Source organism: Arachis hypogaea, chromosome 4 (genome assembly GCF_003086295.3).
Source record: "Arachis hypogaea cultivar Tifrunner chromosome 4, arahy.Tifrunner.gnm2.J5K5, whole genome shotgun sequence".
Classification (NCBI taxonomy): Eukaryota; Viridiplantae; Streptophyta; class Magnoliopsida; order Fabales; family Fabaceae; genus Arachis; species Arachis hypogaea.
Window position 1 is genome coordinate 23,600,274 of NC_092039.1, and position 17,933 is coordinate 23,618,206.

Consider the following 17,933-nt stretch of genomic DNA (forward strand, 5'->3'; position numbering starts at 1 on the left):
TTAATTATATTATTTTTAGTTATTTGATTTGGGTATTTTATTGAAAGTAATTTGTAAAAATAGAAGAGCAAATAGTATTTTTCCATATACTATTAGTGTTGGATTTACATTGGGTTCCAATTACTATATTATTCCCAATTTTATGTGAAATTACCAAAATGCCCTAACCCTAATTTTTGAAAATGAAACCCTAACCCTGAAACCCTAACCCATGACCCATGACCCGGTTTCTCCACAACTGCTGCAACCCTCCCTTCTAACAGCAACACACACACACACACAAAGCTTCCTTTCTCTCTGAAAGAACGAAAAAGAAAGAAGAATGGGGTAAGGGGAAGGGGCCGCGTAATAAGGGAGAAGGAGAGGAAGACTCGCGCCAGCGTGCTAGTCTCACCGCCGCCATCGCGCCGCCGTCCTGCTCAACGCTGCTGTCCCATCTTGCCGCGTCGTCGTGCCACGCCTTGAAGGCTGTCATGCAAGGGAAAAGAGAAGAGAACGTGCCGCCGCGCCCTGCCGTCGACCCACGTCTCGCCCCCGGTCCACCGTCATTCGATCCATCCGCGAGTCGCCGAGCCAGGCTGAGAGAAAGGGAGACGCGCAAAGGAGAGAACGGATCTGAGGCCGAGTTGAGGTCCAACCACCGCGTCGGAGTCCATCCGCGTCGCCGTCGTACGCGCCGTGACCTCCAGCCGCGCCGTTGCCAATCGTGCTTACTTTGCCACCCTGAAGCCCAGCTGCTGTTGGGAACCATGTCGCTGCTCATGGGGTGCGCTGGTAAGCCTCTGCCGCTGAAAAACGTCACTGCTGCACCGGCCACCGCCGCAGGTGACGCTGTTGGAAAGGGGAGCTGCACCTCTGTGTTTATAGCTGCCGGAGAAGTGGTTGTGGCTACCGGAACCACACCGGAGCTTCTGGCCGTTTCTGCCACTTGAGACCCCCGCTGCCGTCGCCGGAAAACGCCTCTGTCACCATCGAGATCCAATGCCGGTAAGGGTTTCGAATTTGGTTTTCGTTTCTTGGTTTTCAGTCACCGTTGCCGGAGTCGGGTCGCCGCAGCCGCTGGAGGTGACTGCCGGGGACACCGCCCAACCGGTTTAGAGGGCACTGCGGTCCGGTTCAGCTGTTCTTAGTTTCAGAGTTAGAATCCGAGTTTCCTTGTGGCGTTGAGGTTGTTTCTACTTTTAAGAAAGACACGCGGAACCGGGGTTTTGATTGTCGATTTCGGGTTGAGGCAGAAAGGACACTGTGACGCGTTTAGGTTATGGATTTGCGTTTTGAGGTAGGGGCGCTTTCCAAACACTATGTTTTATGTATTGGAATTATTACATATGGATACTGATGTGAGATATTATGTATTTGGTGATTGTATCAGCCTTATGTATTATTTGATTGACTCGAATGATTATGGATGTTGATTTGGCTGAATTGTTGTGCGGCTTGTGAAATGTAATGTTTTGAAGTTGATTCTTTAAAGATTTGAAATCTGAGTTTAATCCGCTAAGGATTGATTTGGTTTGAGTTAATTGTTTTGATGATTTGAAAAGTCGAATGCACTTTTGAATTCAGCCTGGTTTACTTTAATTGACTTGGTTTTGGACAAATGATTTGTTATTGAACCGTTTCTTTAAAGCTTTAGAAATGAGTTAAATCAGTTGATATTGATTTGATTTTAAAATGATTTTCTTAAGATATGCCAATGAGGCGACTGTTGGATTTAGCTTGATTTTGAATTGATTTTGGATTTTGGACTGTTGAAAGGATTGAGGAACAGTTAGTTGGACCCGAACCGGTGGCAAAGTCCAAGTTTTAGGGAGATGCTGCGAAATTTCTATAAAATCAGATTTATTTGAAATGTTATTAGAATTTGAGTTAATGTCTTTCCTATTTACTCAGAGGATTGTGAATTTAGGGCTTCTCTTATTATCTTTGCTTAGAACGATTATGAAAGCGATGAAACTATGCTTTGAAAGAATTATTAAAAAAAGAGAATCATGATTTCTCCTTGTTTTCCAAGAAGAATAGTATGTTTTTGGTACAAGTTTTCGGTTTTTTTTTTTTTTTTTTTTTTTTTTTTTTTTTTTTTTTATTTTGTAGATTTTTTTTTCTTTTTTGATTTGAAAGAGTTGAATTGAAAGAACTCTATTGAATTACTCAATTCGGAAGCCAATGTTTTAATGATTTTAAATACAAATGATTTGTTATTGAACCGTTTCTTTAAAGCTTTAGAAATGAGTTAAATCAGTTGATATTGATTTGATTTTAAAATGATTTTCTTAAGATATGCCAATGAGGCGACTGTTGGATTTAGCTTGATTTTGAATTGATTTTTGGATTTTGGACTGTTGAAAGGGATTGAGGAACAGTTTAGTTGGGACCCGAACCGGGTGGCAAAGTCCAAGTTTTAGGGGAGATGCTGCCGAAATTTCTATAAAATCCGAGGATTTATTTGAAATGTTATTTAGGAAATTTTGAGTTTAATGTCTTTCCTATTTACTCAGAGGATTGTGAATTTAGGGCTTCTCTTATTATCTTTGCTTAGAACGATTATGAAAGCGATGAAACTATGCTTTGAAAGAATTATTAAAAAAAGAGAATCATGATTTCTCCTTGTTTTCCAAGAAGAATAGTATGTTTTTGGGTACAAGTTATTCGGAAGAGAATTTTGCCTTGGGGCTGTTTTAAGAGGTAAAACGGGTTTTATGTTTTTCTCTATTAAACATAAAGAGTGTCCATTGGAAGAGTTTTTGTGATTTTAAAAGGAATTAGATTTTGATTTATGAACCTCATTATTTTGACGTTTTGAATAAGATTCAGAGTACCCTTTGAACTCTAGTTTAACACAACAAAAAAATAATTCTCTTAGCAGTTTGAAACGCTTCAAATTTAATTATGGAATTGAAGATGGTTTTGTTTAAGTAAAGGAAATAGCTTTGAAAAGAGTAATTGATTACATGTCTCGGATTGGCTTAGATCCTATTTTATTACTCAATTCGGAAAGCCAATGTTTTAATGATTTTAAATGAATTTGGCGGAATGAGTTATGTTATTCTCCCCTAAAGGCTTGATACTCTGTCGAGAAATTTTTGTTATTAAAGCCCCTTGTTAGATGGATGATTTTGAATGTTTCAAAATGAATCTTTAACTTGCCATGGTTATGGAAGTTGTGGAAAGAGGATGCCGAGAGTGGCATTGTTTTTAAAAGGGGAACTTACTTTGAGTAAAAGTGGCTTATGAGCCTGAGATGATTTGAGAAACGAGATTTCTAAAGCCAAGGCTGAAAAGAGTTGAAACTTGATTGAAGTGAAATGTCTTGAGAAAAGTAATTTATGGCTTAAATGCCGGTTTTATGAATTTGATGATGTTGAATGATGGAAGTGCTGTTTTGTTATGGGCCAGAATGGCTGTGTATGATTATGAATATTGGCTGGTTCTGGATTGAACCGTGAGCCGGAATGGCTGTGTATGATATTGATTTATGGCTGATTGCCGAATGAGTTATGGGCCGTATGGTTGACTATGAATTATGAATTTAAGCCGGATGGCTGAGATGGATGTTGATCCATGGCTGGGACTGAATGAATATATACTTGAGATACCTGGGTAGTAGTAAGGGTTGTGGTTCGTCCCACTTGCTCCAGGTCAGAGACTGTTACGCCTGGTAGTAGCGGTAGTAGTGGTGATTCCACTCGCTCCAGGTTGAGCTTTTAAACACCCACTTGGGTAGTAGCCGCAGCAGTGGTTATTCCACTGGCTCTGGGTTGAGCGGATAGTAGCAATGGGGTTGTAGCTCAAACCTACTTGCTCCGTGAGGGGTGTTTCTGTCCATGGTTAGCTACCAGGATGTGTCGAGTTGGCTATATAACTGACAGATGATATCATCAGCCACTAGGGACAGGCATGCATCATATGAATTTATGTGACATTGTTTGGGTGTGCATATTATACTTGGTTTGCCTATGTGATTAACTGCTAATTGTTCTACTTGCAATACTTGTTTGTTTGTGCTTACATCTTCTTATTTGTGTTTGCTACTGGGATTCTGTTGGACTGTGGTGATTGGTTGATGGTTGGATTGTTTGGGCCTAGGGCCGTGGTTGGAATGAGATGAACCGATGGTTGATTTCGGTTTGTATTTTTGGTTTGGAATAAGATATGAAAGGCTATTTTGTTTTAGCATAGATAAACCGCTTTGAAAGGCTTTTGAGTTTTTGAGAATTGAATGGTTCCTCTTTCAGAAAAGATTTCCTACTTTACTTTTATTGTAAACTGTTGTTTTTGAAAAGGGGCATAAGACGGTTATTAATCACTGGTGCGGTTATCTTCACATATCCTATTACAGTAATTCCCAAAAACCCTCTACTGAGAACCCTTTCGAGGATGATGTTCTCACCCCTTACATTTTTCCCTTTTCAGGATATGGCGCAGAAGTTACGAAGGGTTTATTTAGTTGTTGTTGAGATGCTTTGTATTGCTTTAGATTATTATTTATTGTACCCTCGCCTTTATCTTGAGATGTTTTGTAAGAGGGTTAGGAATTGTATTGGGTAATATTTGTAGTATTATTTATATATATGTATGTATATATATATGGTGTACTCTTGATGAGCTTTTGTAAGTTGTATGGTATCTATGGATGTACGTTATCGAACGAAAGTAATTTTTGGAGCAGTATTGTGGTTTAAAGTTTTAAACAGGCTCATATTTTAGTATTAAATAGTATAAGTGTCGTCGTAATGTCCGAGCTATCAGAGTTGCACAGCCGGAAGCGTGAGCTTTGGTAGTTAGGGTGTTACATTATGGTATCAGAGCAGTCCTTCTTGTAGAGCCTGAGGATTGGACCGGCTATGCTTCAATTGCATACTCTGAACGTTTGTCATGTATTAGGTCTTGTCGAATGACGAGAATTAGAGCTTTATGCACATGACGGTCTATTGATTAACGCTGTTAGTCTTGCATTGCATAATTTCTGATATTAAGTTTGGCCGGCTTAATACTAGTGAATTATGTACATGAGAGCACTGATGGGTTATCATACGCGATATACGAGTTTCGAGTAAAGCGAATCGCGGGTTTTGGGAATGTTGGAAACTATTTCTCGAGGCTATTCAGTTGTGTGTCTTGAATTCTGTTTGAGTCGACCTATTCTTTCGTATCCTAATTTGAAGTTCTTGGTTACTAATCCTTTTGAAAAATAGCTTGATTTTTCAACTTTATTCCTCTATTCATATGCATTCCTGTTTGAACTTAATTGCATATGCTTGGTTGAAATCCTTGTTGTATCTACCTTTCTCTGATTGAGTTCTTCTTGATTCATGTATCCTTTGACATGACTTTGAACTTGTCCTTCTGCGCTGTGCATTTTAACTCCGGATTCCGAGTCCATTAATAGAGAAATTGTTGATTCAATTTTCCTCTTATTTAACAGTGATTGTAGCCAATTTTGAGATTTTTATGAAAATTGCTGTTAAAAAGATATATACTTTTCTATAGGTGCAACTTTGAAGATTTCTTATATAGTTTAACAATTGTCTATTTCTAATACCTCGTGTGAGCTTTTACTGTGTTATGGAACTGCACTTACTTTAAATACAAATTGACTTTCTAATAATTTTACTATAGTTCTAGGACACATTTTCATTTGATTATGTATTTGGATATTTTTCAAAATTTTGGAAAGAAGAAATTTTTCACTTTTATCCCAGTTGAGTTTCGTTTGATAAGCTTTACTTAACTTATTTTGAATTGAGTTTGATTTAGCATGCTATATGGTTTATGCCATTGTTGTTCTTTTGAGAATGTTGGACTCAAAGCTTTCTATCTCCATGAACGTCATGTTTGACTTTGTTTTTAACTGACCTTTTACACCTTGTGAACGTTACTATTGATCTTGGTTTTTATTTTCTTGTGAATCTCATTCCTATATGAGTTAATTTGATTCGTTTCAAAATGGTGTATCGTTTATCCTCTCATTGTCTTTACCAGAGTTTTAGTCAAAGATTTATCCTTGAGAAGTTACTAATGGTTGAGTTGTCTTTTCTATGACTTTTGTATTCTTTTGAATCAATTGAAAGCTTGTTTGATGTCTCATGCTTAGTGGATCTTGTTTGAACTACTTTGATTTAAGATCCTTTCTTGTATGACTTGACTCCTTTTCAAGTACATTCTAATCTTCTTGAATATTATTGTGAGATGGTGATTTCAAGTATACTTTTGGAGTCTTGTTTTGAATTTTATAAAGTATATTGAATTCTTTTTGAAGAAGCTCTAAATCGAACTTATTTTTTTAGTTGCTTGGTTACAATTGAAACCATTGTTCAATCTTTGACAAAGTTGATTTAAATTGGGCATGCGCTATTTTAAATGAAGTTTCGAAAGCTTTCTTGTTTATTGGAAACCGGTTTGTCTGTAATGCAACACTTAATTCCTTTACCAATTTATAGCAAACTTTTACCTCGGATTTCCTTTTCATAGAGCTTAAATTTCTCTTTCGACTTCGCTAAGATTTTTATACACGCTTGTTTGAATATGGACTTTGGAGATTTTTGAACAAGCATTTGATTCTTCTTCCGAGTTTTATGATTGCTTTTGGTTAAGTTGTGCACCTAATTATCTTTCTAAAATATTTGAGGAGATAATTTAGCCTTTAGCCAAACTTGTGTGCACCTTGTTTTTAAAATTCTGCATGATCTGTTTCAACATAAAAATTGTATTACAGCAAAGCCACGTTATTGCTTTTGTTATTCTCTTGGAGAATGTTTGTTACTTAACTTTTCTTTTAAATTGCGAAGTGATTTTTCCGCAAGTTTTCGATTCTTTTATGAACAATGTATTCGGGAGTATTTCTAATCGTGCTCTTGAGTTCTGTGAGCTTTGTCTTGGGTCTGAGATATTCTTTCCTGTAGACCTCATATTTCTTCGATTAAGCTTGGATTTGTTTTAAAATATTGCGCTGAATTTTCTTTTTATTGGTCCTGTTGGATTTCTTTGATACAAGGGTTATCTTTGAAGTTGTCAATCGATTAATTTCTAGCAAACTTCATTGGTTGAGTGTCTTTGTTACCTGGATTGGATGCATTTTCCCAAATCTATGAGTATTATTCTTGACATGTGTCTTTCCTTTCTGAATCTGGTACCCTTCTGAGTAGACTTGAGAATTGTTTTGATATCACGTGCGACTTGTAGACGTAGTAACGCGATGCGTTAGTTCTCTAAGACGTGATATGTGTATACGGAAACTGGAACGGTAGGTGTACCATGTTACGAGTTGTGGGTGTTTTGTCCCTTACAAACGAGTTTGCGGGTGTTAGGCATATGATTGGCTATGAGGTTGTAAAATGTTTGGTGGAGTTGGGAAAGTGAAGTTCTGAAGTGGGAACAAGATTCGTCAACGAATTATCCCGCTGTTTAAATACAAACATGCCTTGCAGCATTTTACCACATTAATTACCACTTTACATTGTGAACACCTATCTTGATTTGCACCCTATTTTGGCACCTCAAGTTTTTGTAAGTCTTGAGATTACGTGACCTTGTGCATTGAGCCTATCTTGTAACTTTTGCCTTGCAATCACATTCCTACCTTTGTATCCTTATGCATACGATAATCCAAGTATTTGAAAATCATACATATGTTTATATTTTGAGATATTTTTGCTTATTCCTTAAATGTGTTCAAGGGTGAACTGTTATGAGATTTCTTTCATTTTGTACCAATTTTTTAGGATGAAAATTTTTATAAGGTGGGTAGAATGTAAGGCCCAGAACCTTTGAAAAGCCTTTTTATGATCAAGTCTCAAATCATATAGTTATTTATAGCCTTAATTTGAGAAATTGTTTTATTAAAGATAATTAAGGCTAGTTTTGATTTATTGAAATTGAGACAAGTTATGATCTTTATCCAATTTTATAATTATTGGGTTATTTTCTATATTTAAATTATAAAGTTGGCAGTTATGAAACAATATGAATTTTATATGATTTGGATTAAATAATTAATATTTTTAAATATTAATACTGCTACTTTGGAAAATAAAGGATTTAATTATATTATTTTTAGTTATTTGATTTGGGTATTTTATTGAAAGTAATTTGTAAAAATAGAAGAGCAAATAGTATTTTTCCATATACTATTAGTGTTGGATTTACATTGGGTTCCAATTACTATATTATTCCCAATTTTATGTGAAATTACCAAAATGCCCCTAACCCTAATTTTTGAAAATAAAACCCTAACCCTGAAACCCTAACCCATGACCCATGACCCAGTTTCCCCACAACTGTTGCAGCCCTCCCTTCTAACAGCCGCACACACACACACACACACACAAAGCTTCCTTTCTCTCTGAAAGAACGAAAAAGAAAGAAGAATGGGGGTAAGGGGAAGGGGCCGCGGAATAAGGGAGAAGGAGAGGAAGACTCGCGCCGGCGTGCTAGTTTCACCGCCGCCATCGCACCACCGTCCTGCTCAACGCTGCCGTCCCATCTTGCCGCGTCGTCGTGCCACGCCTTGAGGGCTGTCACGCAAGGGAAGAGAGAAGAGAACGTGCCGTCGTGCCCTGCCGTCAACCCACGTCTCGCCGTCGCGCCACCGTCATTCGGTCCATCCGCGAGTCGCCGAGCCAGGCTGAGAGAAAGGGAGACCGTGAAGGAGAGAACGGATCTGAGGCCGAGCTGAGGTCCAACCACCGCGTCGGAGTCCATCCGCGTCGCCGTCGTACGCGCCGTGACCTCCAGCCGCGCCATTGCCAGTCGTGCTTACACTACCACCGTGAAGCCCAGCTGCAGTTGGGAACCTTGTCGCTGCTCATGGGGTGCGCCGGTAAGCCTCTGCTGCCGGAAAACGTCACTGCTGCACCGGCCACCGCCGCAGGTGACGCTGTTGGAAAGGGGAGCTGCACCTCTGTGTTTATGGCTGCCAGAGAAGTGGTTGTGGCTACCGGAACCACACCGGAGCTTCTGGCCATTTTTGCCACTTGAGACCCCCGCTGCCGTTGCCGGAAAACGCCTCTGCCGCCGTCGAGATCCAATGCCGGTAAGGGTTTCGAATTTGGTTTTCGTTTCTTGTGAGATTCTGGAGTTTTATTGTTGCGGCATGTTGGTTCCAGTCACCGTTGCAAGAATCGGGTCGCCGCAGCCGCTGGGGGTGGCAGCTGGGGACACCGCCCAACCGGTTTAGAGGGCACTGCGGTCCGGTTCAGCCGTTCTTAGTTTCAGAGTTAGAATCCGAGTTTACTTGTGGCGTTGAGGTTGTTTCTACTTTTGAGAATGACACGCGGAACCGGGGTTTTGATTGTCGATTTCGGGTTGAGGCAGAAAGGACACTGTGACGCGTTTGGGTTATGGAGTTACGTTTTGAGGTAGGGGCGCTTTCCAAACACTATGTTTTATGTATTGGAATTATTACATATGGATACTGATGTGAGATATTGTGTATTTGGTGATTGTATCTGCCTTATGTATTATTTGATTGACTCGAATGATTATGGATGTTGATTTGGCTGAATTGTTGTGCGGCTTGTGAAATGTAATGTTTTGAAGTTGATTCTTTAAAGATTTGAAATCTGAGTTTAATCCGCTGAGGATTGATTTGGTTTAAGTTAATTGTTTTGATGATTTGAAAGTCAAATGCACTTTTGAATTCAGCCTGGTTTACTTTAATTGACTTGGTTTTGGACAAATGATTTGTTATTGAACCGTTTATTTAAAGCTTTAGAAATGAGTTAAATCGGTTGATATTGATTTGATTTTAAAACGGTTTTCTTGAGATATGCCAATGAGGCGACTGTTAGATTTAGCTTGATTTTGAATTGATTTTTGGATTCTGGACTGTTGAAAGGGATTGAGGAATGGTTTCGTTGGGACCCGAACCGGGTGGTAAAGTCCAAGTTTTAGGGGAGATACTGCCGAAATTTCTATAAAATCCGAGGCTTTATTTGAAATGTTATTTGGGAAATTTTGAGTTTAATGTCTTTCCTATTTACTCGGAGGATTGTGAATTTAGGACTTCTCTTATTATCTTTGCTTAGAACGATTATGAAAGCGATGAAGCTATGCTTTGAAAGAATTATTGAAAAAAGAGAATCATGATTTCTCCTTGTTTTCCAAGAAGAATAGTATGTTTTTGGGTACAAGTTATTCAGAAGAGAATTTTGCCTTGGGGCTGTTTTAAGAGGTAAAACGGGTTTTTATGTTTTTCTCTATTAAACATAAAGAGTGTCCATTGGAAGAGTTTTTGTGATTTTAAAAGGAATTGGATTTTGATTGATGAACCTCATTATTTTGACGTTTTGAATAAGATTCAGAGTACCCTTTGAACTCTAGTTTAACACAACAAAAAAATAATTCTCTTAGCAGTTTGAAACGCTTCAAATTTAATTATGGAATTGAAGCTGGTTTTGTTTAAGTAAAGGAAATGGCTTTGAAAAGAGTAATTGATTACATGTCTCGGATTGGCTTAGATCCTATTTTATTACTCAATTCGGAAAGCCAATGTTTTAATGATTTTAAATGAATTTGGCGGAATGATTTATGTTATTCTCCCCTAAAGGCTTGAGACTCTGTCGAGAAATTTTTGTTATTAAATCCCCTTGTTAGATGGATGATTTTGAATGTTTCAAAATGAATCTTTAACTTGCCATGGTTATGGAAGTTGTGGAAAGAGGATGCCGAGAGTGGCATTGTTTTTAAAAGGGGAACTTACTTTGAGTAAAAGTGGCTTATGAGCCTGAGATGATTTGAGAAACGAGATTTCTAAAGCCAAGGCTGAAAAGAGTTGAAACTTGATTTCAAAGTGAAATGGCTTGAGAAAAGTAATTTATGGCTTAAATGCCGATTTTATGAATTTGATGATGTTGAATGATGGAAGTGCTGTTTTGTTATGGGCCAGAATGGCTGTGTATGATTATGAATATTGGCTGGTTCTAGATTGAACTGTGAGCTGAAATAACTGTGTATGATATTGAATTATGGCTGATTGCCGAATGAGTTATGGGCCGTATGGCTGACTATGAATTATGAATTTAAGCCGGATGGCTGAGATGGATGTTGATCCATGGTTGGGACTGAATGAATATATACTTGAGATACCTGGGTAGTAGCAAGGGTTGTGGTTTGTCCCACTTGCTCCAGGTCAGAGATTGTGACGCCTGGTAGTAGTGGTAGTAGTGGTGATTCCACTCGCTCCAGGTTGAGCTTTTAAACACCCACCTGGGTAGTAGCAGCAGTAGTGGTTATTCCACTGGCTCTGGGTTGAGCGGGTAGTAGCAATGGGGTTGTAGCTCAAACCTACTTGCTCCGCAAGGGGTGTTTCTATCCATGGTTAGCTACCAAGACGTGTCGGGTTGGCTATATAACCGACAGATGATATCATCAGCCACTAGGGACAGGCATGCATCATATGCATTTATGTGACATTGTTTGGGTGTGCATATTGTACTTGGTTTGCCTATGTGATTAACTGCTAATTGTTCTACTTGCAATAATTGTTTGTTTGTGTTTACATCTTCTTATTTGTGTTTGCTACTGGGATTCTGTTGGACTGTGGTGATTGGTTGATGGTTGGATTGTTTGGGCCTAGGACCGTGGTTGGAATGAGATGAACCGATGGTTAATTTTGGTTTGTATTTTTGGTTTGGAATAAGATATGAAAGGCTATTTTGTTTTAGCATAGATAAAACGCTTTGAAAGGCTTTTGAGTTTTTGAGAATTGAATGGTTCCTCTTTCAGAAAAGATTTCCGACTTTACTTTTATTGTAAACTGTTGTTTTTGAAAAGAGGCATAAGACTGTTATTAATCACTGGTGCGGTTATCTTCACGTATCCTATTACAGTAATTCCCAAAATCCCTCTACTGAGAACCCTTTTGAGGATGATGTTCTCACCCCTTACATTTTTCCCTTTTCAGGATATGGCGTAGAAGTTACGAAGGGTTTATTTAGTTGTTGTTGAGATGCTTTGTATTGCTTTAGATTATTATTTATTGTACCCTCGCCTTTATCTTGAGATGTTCTGTAAGAGGGTTAGGAATTGTATTGGGTAATGTCTGTAGTATTATTTATATATATGTATTGGTGGACGAAATTGTGATACAAGAGTTCAGGCACTGTTAGAGAAGCTCACAACTCCGTTCAACTTAACCAGCAAGTGTACTGGGTCATCCAAGTAATACCTTACGTGAGTAAGGGTCGATCCCACAGAGATTGTTGGTATGAAGCAAGCTATGGTCACCTTGTAAATCTCAGTTAGGCAGATTAAATGGTTATGGTTTCGAAAATTAATAATAAACAGAAAATAAAATAGGATAGAAATACTTATATAAATCAATAGTGGGAATTTCAGATAGGCGTATGGAGATGCTGTGCTCCTCTCGAATCTCTACTTTCTTATTACATTCATCCAATCCTTCCTACTCCTTTCTATGGCAAGCTGTATGTAGGGCATCACCATCATCAATGGCTACTTTCAATCTTCTCGGGAAAATGGTCCTATGCGCTGTCACTGCACGGCTAATCGTCTGGAGGCATCACCCTTGTTGATAGCTACATCCCATCCTCTCAGTGAAAATTGTCCAAATGCTCTGTCACAGCACGGCTAATCATCTGTCGGTTCTCAATCAGGTTGGAGTAGAATCCATTGATTCTTTTGCATTTGTCATCACGCCCAGCCTTTAGGAGTTTGAAGCTCGTCACAGTCATTCAATACCGGAATCTTACTCGGAATACCACAGACAAGGTTAGACTTTCCAGATTCCCAGAATCCTACTTGAAATACCACAGACAAGGTTAGACTTTCTGGATCCCCATGAATACCGCCATCTATCTAGCTTATACCACGAAGATTCTGTTGGGGAATCTAAGAGATATGCGTCCGGCCTAAGGTAGAACGGAAGTGGTTGTCAGTCACGTGCATTCATAGGTGAGAATGATGATGAGTGGTACGGATCATCACATTCATCAAAGTGTTGTGCAACGTATATCTTGGAATAAGAATAAAAGAGAATTGAATAGAAAGTAATAGTAATTGTATTGAAACTTGAGGTACAGCAGAGCTCACCCTTAATCTATGGTGTGCAGAAACTCCATTGTTGAAAATACATAAGTGAAAGGTTCAGGCATGGCTGAATGGCCAGCCCCCATGGTCTAAGGACTAGGCGTCCAGAGATGTCTAATACACTAGTAAAAAGTCCTATTTATAATAAACTAGCTACTAGGGTTTACATGAGTAAGTAATTGATGCATAAATCCACTTCCGGGGCCCACTTGGTGTATGTTTGGGCTGAGCTTGATCTATCCACGAGCTGAGGTGTTTATTGGAGTTGAACTCCAAGTTATAGCGTGTTTTGGGCGTTCAACTCCGGATCATGACGTTTTTCTGGCGTTTAACTCCAGACAGCAGCATGTATTCGGCGTTCAACGCCAAGTTACGTCATCAATTTCCGAATAAAGTATGGACTATTATATATTGCTGGAAAGCTCTTGATGTCTACTTTCCAACGCCGTTGAGAGCGTGCCAATTGGAGTTCTGTAGCTCTAGAAAATCCATTTTGAGTGCAGGGAGGTGAGATTCCAACAGCATCAGCAGTCCTTTTGTCAGCCTTTTTCAGAATTTTGCTCAAGTCCCTCAATTTCAGCCAGAAATTACCTGAAATCATAGAAAAACACACAAACTCATAGTAGAGTCCAAAAATGTGAATTTAACATAAAAACTAATGAAAACATCCCTAAAAGTAGCTTGAACTTACTAAAAACTACCTAAAAACAATGCCAAAAAGCGTATAAATTATCCGCTCATCACAACACCAAACTTAAATTGTTGCTTGTCCCCAAGAAACTGAAAATCAATTAGGATAAAAGGAAGAGAATATACCATAAATTTCAGAATATCAATGAATATTAATTATAATTAGATGAGCGGGACTTGTAACTTTTTGCTTTTGAACAGTTTTGGCATCTCACTTTTTCCTTTGAAGTTTAGAATGATTGGCTTCTCTAGGAACTTAGAATTTCGGATAGTATTATTGACTTTCCTAGTTAAGCATGTTGATTCTTGAACACAGCTACTTATGAGTCTTGGCCGTGGCCCTAAGCATTTTGTTTTCCAGTATTACCACCGGATACATAAATGCCACAGACACATGACTGGGTGAACCTTTTCAGATTGTGACTCAGCTTTGCTAGAGTCCCCAGTTAGAGGTGTCCAGAGCTCTTAAGCACACTCTTTTGCTTTGGATCACGACTTTAACCACTCAGTCTCAAGTTTTTCACTTGGACTTTCATGACACAAGCACATGGTTAAGGACAGCTTGGTTTAGCCGCTTAGGCCTGGATTTTATTTCCTTGGGCCCTCCTATCCATTGATGCTCAAAGCCTTGGATCATTTTTACCCTTGACTTTTGGTTTTAAGGGCTATTGGCTTTTTCTGCTTGCTTTTTCTTTTTCTTTTCTATTTTTTTTGCCAATTATTTTTTTCGCAAGCTTTTCTCTTTTTTTCACTGCTTTTTCTTGCTTCAAGAATCAATTTTATGATTTTTCAGATTATCAATAACATTTCTCTTTGTTCACCATTCTTTCAAGAGCCAACACTTTTAACATTCATAAACAACAAGATCAAAAATATGCACTGTTCAAGCATTCATTCAGAAAACAAAAAGTATTGTCACCACATCAATATAATTAAACTAAATTCAAGGATAAATTTGAAATTCATGTACTTCTTGTTCTTTTGAATTAAAACATTTTTAATTTAAGAGAGGTGAAGGATTAATAGAATTTATTCATAGCTTTAAGACATAGTTACTACATACTAATGATCATGAAGTAGAGACACAAAATATAGATAAACATAACATGGAAACCGAAAAACAGAAAGAGATAAGAACAAGGAATGAATCCACCTTAGTGGCGTCTTCTTCTTGAAGGACCAACAATGTCCTTAAGCTCTTCTATGTCCCTTTCTTGCTTTTGTTGCTCCTCCCTCATTGCTCTTTGATTTTCTCTTATTTCATGGAGAATGATGGAGTGCTCATGATGTTCCACCCTTAATTGTTCAACATTGTGGCTCAAATCTTCTAAGGAAGTGTTGATTTGTTCCCAATAGTTGTTGGGAGGAAAATGCATCCCTTGAGGCATCTCAGGGATTTCTTGATGATGAGCTTCCTCATGCATCTCTTGAGATCCGTGAAGGGTCTCTCTTGCTTGCTCCATCCTCTTCTTGGTGATGGGCTTATCCTCTTCAATGGAGATGTCTCCTTCTATGATAACTCTAGCTGAGTAACATAGATAGCAAATAAGGTGAGGAAAAGCTAGCCTTGCCATGGTAGAGGGCTTGTCGGCTATTTTGTAGATTTCATTGGAGATGACCTCATGAACTTCTACTTCCTCTCCAATCATGATGCTATGAATCATGATGCCCGATCCACAGGCTTGAGGTCCAGTCTTCTTAGTTGAACTGGCTTGCCTTTGGAGTCTCTCTTCCATTGAGCTCCTTCCACACATATGTCCATTAGGACTTGGTCCAACCTTTGATTAAAGTTGACCCTTCTAGTGTAGGGGCGTTCATCTCCTTGCATCATGGGCAAGTGAAACGCCAACCTCACATTTTCTGGACTAAAATCTAAGTATTTCCCCCGAACCATTGTGAGATAATTCTTTGGACTCAGGTTCATACTTTGATCATGGTTCCTAGTGATCCATGCATTAGCATAGAACTCTTGAACCATTAAGATTTTGACTTGTTGCATGGGGTTGGTTATGACTTCCCAACTTCTCCTTCGGATCTCATGTCGGATCTCCGGATACTCATTCTTCTTGAGCTTGAAAGGGACCTCAGGGATCACCTTCTTCTTTGCCACAACATCATAGAAGTGGTCTTGATGGCTCTTGGAGATGAATCTTTCCATCTCCCATGACTCGGAGGTGGAAGCTTTTGTCTTTCCTTTTCCTTTTCTAGAGGAATCTCCGGCCTTAGGTGCCATTGATAGTAATGGAAAACAAAAAAGATTATGCTTTGACCACACCAAACTTAAAATATTGCTCGTCCTCGAGCAATAGAAGAAAGAAGAAGAAGAAGAAGAAGAAGAAGAAGAAGAGAATATGGTAGAGAGAGAGAGATGTAGGTTCGGCCAAGGTGAAGAAGAGGGGGTTGTGTTGTGTGAAATGAAATAGAATGGAAGGGTATATATAGGGAGAGGGGAGAGTGAAGTTTCGGCCATATAGGGTAGGAATGGGGGGGAAATGTTTTTGAATTTTTGAAGGTAGGTGGGGTTTATGGGGAAGAGTGGATGGATGTGAGTGGTGAAGGGGGTGATTGGGAAGAGGGATTGAGGTGATTGGTGAAGGGTTTTTTTTTTGGGAAGTGTGACATGGGGGGAATACTCATCACAAAATAGGATTAGGAGGTAAGGTGAGAATATGTTAGGTGGGGATCCTGTGGGGTCCACAGATCCTGAGGTGATCCTGTGGGATCCACAGATCCTGAGGTGTCAAGGAATTTCATCCCTGCACCAAATAGGCATGTAAAATGCCTTTGCACACCATTCTGGCGTTTAAACGCCGAGTGGTGCACATTCTGGGCGTTCAACACCCACTTGTAACATGTTTCTGGCGTTGAACGCCAGTTTCATGCTTGTTACTGGCGTTCAGCGCCAGCTTTTCCTCTAGGCACATTCCTAGCGTTCAGCGCCAGAATGTTGCTTGTTTCTGGTGTTCAGCGCCAGTTTCATGCTCTGTTCTGGCGTTGAATGCCAACCAGATGCTCCTTACTGGCGTTGAACGCCAGCCTGTGCTTCCTCCAGGGTGTGATTTTTCTTCTGCTGTTTTTGATTCTGTTTTTAATTTTTCTATTTTTTTTCGTGACTCCACATGATCATGTACCTAAAAAAAAACACAAAATAACAATAAAATAAAATAAAATAAAAATTAGATAAATAAAATTAGGTTGCCTCCCAACAAGCGCTTCTTTAATGTCAATAGCTTGACAGTGGCTCTCATGGAGTCACAAAAGTGATCAGGTCAATATTGTATAGTCCCAACACCAAACTTAGAGTTTGGATATGGGGTCTTAACACCAAACTTAGAGTTTGGTTGTGGCCTCCCAACACCAAACTTAGAGTTTGACTGTGGGGGCTCTTCTTGACTCTGAATTGAGAGAAGCTCTTCATGCTTACTCTCTTTTGTCACAGAGGGATGGCCATGTGCCTTAAACACAAGGTAGTCCCCATTCAATTGAAGGACTAATTCACCTCTGTTGACATCTATCACAGCTCCTGCTGTGGCTAGGAAAGGTCTTCCAAGGATGATGCATTCATCCTCTTCCTTCCTTCCTAGTGTCTAAGATTATGAAATCAGCAGGGATGTAAAGGCCTTCAACCTTTACTAACACGTCCTCCACTATTCCATAAGCTTGCCTCAATGACTTGTCTGCCAATTGTAATGAGAACAAGGTAGGTTGTACCTCAATGATCCCCAGCTTCTCCATTACAGAGAGTGGCATAAGATTTATCCCTGACCCCAGATCACACAGAGCTTTTGCAAAGGTCACGGTGCCTATGGTACAAGGTATCAAAAACTTGCCAGGATCTTGTTTCTTCTGAGGTAGAGTTTGCTGAATCCAGGTATCCAGTTCACTAATGAGCAAGGGAGGTTCACTTTCCCAAGTCTCATTACCAAATAACTTGGCATTCAGCTTCATGATAGCTCCTAAATATTGAGCAACTTGCTCTCCAGTCACATCTTCATCCTCTTCAGAGGAAGAATAGTCTTCAGAGCTCATGAATGGCAGAAGGAGATTTAATGGAATCTCTATGGTCTCTATATGAGCCTCAGATTCCTGTGGATCCTTAATAGGAAACTCCTTCTTGCTTGAGGGACGTCCCAGGAGGTCTTTCTCACTAGGATTTTTGTCCTCCTCCTCCCTTGTGCATTCGGCCATATTGATTA

General features: G+C 39.2%; 1 long non-coding RNA gene across 1 annotated transcript; it reads left to right on the top strand.

The window, feature by feature from the left end:
• The first annotated feature begins 220 nt into the window (after positions 1–220).
• LOC140184415 (uncharacterized) lies at positions 221–4,657 on the top strand. Its single transcript, XR_011881024.1, has 2 exons — positions 221–1,279; positions 4,414–4,657. It is a non-coding gene; the product is annotated as an uncharacterized lncRNA (long non-coding RNA).
• The last annotated feature ends 13,276 nt before the right edge of the window (positions 4,658–17,933 follow it).